Source organism: Berghia stephanieae, chromosome 6 (assembly GCF_034508935.2).
Source record: "Berghia stephanieae isolate SIO BIC M18660-M18661 chromosome 6, UCSD_Bste_1.3, whole genome shotgun sequence".
Taxonomy (NCBI): Eukaryota; Metazoa; Mollusca; class Gastropoda; order Nudibranchia; family Aeolidiidae; genus Berghia; species Berghia stephanieae.
The window spans coordinates 28,804,082-28,809,081 of record NC_088365.1 but is presented as its reverse complement, the minus strand read 5'-3'; the positions used below and the strand labels follow the sequence as shown (position 1 = coordinate 28,809,081).

The window sequence follows — 5,000 nt, the reverse complement described above, 5'->3', positions numbered from 1 at the left end:
GTTGCACAGGTAAGGAAGTTACATTAACTTAAATTAATGTGTTGCTATTCAAAAAGTGGCAATTTTACTCGGCATTTTAGAAATCATGTAGTCCATCAAATTACTGTGTGATGGAATAACTTCCTATTCAAAGGTTTGCAAGGAATTGTCACTGCCCCGTTTACGCTAGAGAAACCGAGATTTACTCCTGATCCATAAAGATTATTATCCTGAAGGGCTATTTTTCAGTGCTGATGGTTTTCCTCGGATCCGCGGAAATCCGCGATTTTGGAGTCCAGAGGAGGAATTTCCTCCTTTTTAAAATTACATTTGCTAGTATTGAGAGAGATGATGTGTGGTGGAACACACAGGTGCAGTTTCCCACTCTCCAGAAGTTAGCTAGAGTATCGATGATAGTCTATCATCTCAATTGCTCTAAAAGTGGGGTTTAGTGCAGTGAAATGGGGCTTAAAGGCAATCGTTCAACATTTTCCTACTTTTTCACTTTTTGTCACCATCAGCACTGATTTTTATTTCTTCTTTCATTATTATTTAACGCCGTTATGTGTCGGCATTGTCGAGAGATACAATCTTGAATGGGTTTTGGCGTCATTCATTTCCATGCTATCCAAATTGCCTGCATACATTCGTTTTTGTTTCTATCATTTTCAGTCTTTCTTATGTTTTAATTGTAGTATGACTTCAAATTAAGGTGAAGAGACTGCAGGCCAAACTATTTAAATCACTCTGCGGCGATTTGTATTGATAATATAAAAAACTCCAAAACAAGCAAACACAATAAAACGATCAATTTCGACAACAGCAACAAAACATACATGCAAGCATTTGTTGGGGCCAACTGGCAAGAGCTCTCTATCCTCCTATATGATTTGGTGCCCCTTTCTGTGTGTGGCTTTCGAGGCTTAGCTAAAGTTCTATCTGGGTCTTTCCCCGGCCACTTTTCACCACCCAGAGTGATTGGATGGTTGGGTCTGTTACTGTTAGAATGATGGTGGAAATATTTGCGATATACTTGCGTCGTTTCTTAACGATGGCGTGCGATTTCTCCAGTCCGTTTAACGATACAGAAACTGGAATACATTTTAAGCTCTATTGGCCGAAAGTACCTGGTCTTTTCTAAAATAAATATGTTTATTGGTATCTGTGTTCTACTGATATAAATGGACCCTAGTAGAGCAGTGCGTTTTGAATGGATGTCAGAGCTGAGGAAAACAACTGCTTTTAAACATGAAGACAATATGAGGGAAAACGAAGAAGAAGAAGAAGAATGGAGGACAAAAAATTGCGATTTTGGTGGCGATATACCGATTTAGGACAGGCTGAATATTGGATACTGGATACCTTGTTCTCTTCTTATGTAAACAACTCCTCCCTCTGCTGTTCTTGGCCTCCGTACAGAAGCGTCTCGAATAGATCCCCTATCAACTCGGCCCTCAGCTGTGCCAACATAGTTTTTTTTTTTAATGTGTCCACCACTTCTGTAACCGACTGCGAGGCCACAAATCGCACGCCATATTAGGTGCAATGAATGAATGAATGAATGAATGAATGAATGAGATTTTCTCCCTTCGTTGACAGCATTCGGTTACATTTACGAGGACCGATTAGGATCTGGCTGATCTCCCTTACTTTTACCTTATCCAGATTTAACACACGGAGGTGGTCTGTGTACAACGCCGTGGTTTACGTTGTGTGCAGTGTTACAGTGTAACGTTTGCATTGTCATCTATTTCCAAGTTGCTTCTTTTTCTGTGCCTGTCACACTCTGGTGGAGTCACGACGCTGTTTGCGAATTGTTAGAAAAATAATATCAAAATTAATTTTTCTTTAAGAAGCGGAGTTTCGAATTATTTCCTTTTTCGATGTGTTTTAGAGATTTCTTATAATATATTGTTGCTGTGTACTATGAACTACATTTAATGCGCGTATACTTTCTTTAAAAATTGTCTATCAGTGATTAGATCATTTTCTTTACACTTTGATTATATTTGTGCTTTCATTCGGACTTCTATTTTGGATATTTATTCATAAATATTTCATTCGCATCTGTTTTCCAGAATTTTCTTGGATATATACTTATACGTACTTGTGGATTTTGGACTTTTTAGGAACGTGAGTGTTTTTTTGTTTGTTTTTTTTTCTTCTTATTTTATACTAATTATTATTATTTCAATTCAATAATTCTCTCTCTCTCTCTCTCTCTCTCTCTCTCTCTCTCTCGCTCTCTATCTCTAACCATCTTGTCAAACATCTCTCTCCCTCTTCTCTCCGTCCTTCTCTCACTCTCTCTCCCTTCCTTCACTCTCTCTCTCCCCCTTCTTCTCTCCTCTCTCTCTCTCTCTCTCATTATCTCCCACCATCTCCAACTCTTTACACTCCGTCACCTTCTCCTCTGTATACTCCCTCAACTGCTCCTCCATCCTCCCTTTCTCTTCTTCCCTATCTCTGACCATCTTGACAAACATCTCTCTCCCTTCTCTATCCCTCCGTCTCTCTCTCTCTCTCCCTTCCTCAATCCTTCTCTTTCTCTCCCTCTCTCTCAACAGTATTTTAGAATATTATATGTATACTAAACAACATCTGTAATACTTCAACAAAAGAAATGTTACACGCCTACGACTTAAACTGAGGTCCTTCCATTTTTGTTCTTTTTTTTTTTTTAAAAGAAAAAAAAAAGTCATGTACACATTTCTCATCCAGCTTCGATCTTTTAAAATCAAATTGTTAGAGGGAGACCAATCTACAATATGTTGCTTTTGTAATAAATTGATTTGTCACCAATTTTAACCTTGCTACTACTGCGTATCATCCTTAAATAATTTAATACATGATTTGGGTTGGTGCCAATTTTTTTCTTCCTAATTTTTTTGTTATCAAACCCCCGAAAATTAAACCGATATTTTTTTTTTTGGCTTGTCGTCGGTGGCAAGTCTGATTTTATTGATGATACCGTGCGGCTATGTGGTCTAATGGTATGGCACTGGCTTTCGGATAGGAAAAGTCCTGGGTTCGAGCCTCGCTCGGCGCATAGAAGGCTCTTTACTCACATTCTCTCACCTGTAAAATGAGTACCTGGTCGTTAACAGCGTTGTCTCTGTCCGAAATTTTTTTTTGTAATATCGCCTAAAATGCATCATATCCTGTCGTCCTACATGTTAAATGTTGCTGTTGGCCAGGGACCCCTTGTAAAGGGCTTTGAGCACGTTTAGTGGATATTGCGCTATATAAAAGCTCAATTTTTTTACCTACAATAATATAGATAATAGTAATATAAGGAGTATCTAGTTGCTACCATAATATAATTATAATGATGCTATGGAACATATTGCAATGGCTCACATAGTACGTACTACAAATGCGATTGCCAATTTGGGATTCTTCATCACGGATTCAATTTAAGAAAAAAATAAAGAAAATAGGTATTTTAAAAAGTTGTTTGGTATCCAACAATCAGAATGACATTTTGGCATTTCATATCCGCAAACCAATCATTTTTGAGATGTGCATAAGACAAAATCAATATATATCTGTATTTATATATATAAATATATATATATATATATATATATATATATATATATATATATATATATATATATATATAGAAAACAGTTTTTCTTCAATTTCATCGATACAATTATTATAACATTTGAAGTCGAGATAGTAGCGGTTAAGTGATAGCTCCGCTTTCCCCCCCCATCTCTCTCTCTCTCTCTCTCTCTCTCTCTCTCTCTCTTTCTCTCTCTCTCTCACTCTCTCTCTATCTATCTATCTATCTATCTATCTATCTATCTATCTATCTATCTATCTATCTATCTATCTATCTATCTATCTATCTATCTATCTGTTTATCTGGGTTTTTTTTGTTTTGTTTTTTTTTTCTTCTTCTCAATTTTCCTTTCTGACATTCTGGGAGAAATTCATCCTTACGTAATTCTAGCAGTGTAAATCTATGGCAACAGCCCAGAGTGATAAAAATCCATTAAGACAATGGGCCGCCGGATTCCGCACCGACACACTTATTGACACCTACCAGATGCCAGACCCAGACGGCTATTGTCACCTTTTACTCTTACCTCCGGCATCTAATCCAGTTGTAATCCCTGATGAGTGAAGGATTGAAAGCTGCTTGCTGGTGGTTTGGATGAATGCAGCCAAACCGCTGAATAAATTGAAAAGGAATTACGGTCTCTCTCTCTTTCTCCTCTCTCTCTCTCTCTTTCTCCTCTCTCTCTCTCTATCTCTCTCTCTCTCTCTCTCTCTTTCTCTTTCTCTCTCTCTCTTTCTTTCTTTCTCTCCCTTTCTCTCTCTCCTCCTCTCTCGCTCTTTTCTCCAGTTATATCTAGCCCCGTCTGCCTATTAACTATTCATCCATCATTCCGCGCACCCATCTGTCTATTCACGTATTTATCCATATATATACATCTTCTTGTTGCTATCAGCGGCTCTTATTTTTCTTTTCCTTTTTAACGTTCTTTAAAACGGTATTATAAATTAATAATATCATATTTACTATCAACCCTTTATTTTTATTTCTATTTATTTTTTTTATTTATATTTTTTTTTGCCCCGGTATTAGAATTATATCGACGTGTACTTATTTGCAGATCTGAGAACACAAATTGTTATGTGCTCATGGTTGTAATGGGAATTGTCTCACTCAAACCAACGCAAAATATTGGCCATTAGAACAATGTTATTATCACAAGTCCATAACTGCGTTTGGTTATCAGACCAGCGATTATGTGCATCTGGTGTCAAATCCTCGCTATCTATTCCTCGATCCTGAACTCCACTATAACCTGAACCGGTAAGGCACTCTTGTATTTTAAAAAAATAATTATTTACCTTTTTATTTTTCTTTTCGCAAGAAATTTACATCACCATGGCATGAATAAAAATACGATCCAGCTTATGCTGTGTGTGTGTGTGTGTGTGTGTGTGTGTGTGTGTGTGTGTGTGTGTGTGTTTGTTTTTTTTTTCTCGCAAGAAATTGACAA

General features: G+C 37.1%; 1 protein-coding gene across 1 annotated transcript in view; it reads left to right on the top strand.

Annotated features, from left to right (window-relative positions):
• Positions 1–5,000, top strand: part of LOC144974794 (plexin-A4-like) — a 300,472-nt gene that overhangs the window by 13,670 nt on the left and 281,802 nt on the right. Inside the window, exon 2 of the mRNA XM_078918062.1 lies at positions 2,058–2,112. The gene's annotated coding sequence lies outside the window, so the exon portion shown is untranslated. The remainder of the gene's footprint in view (positions 1–2,057; positions 2,113–5,000) is intronic.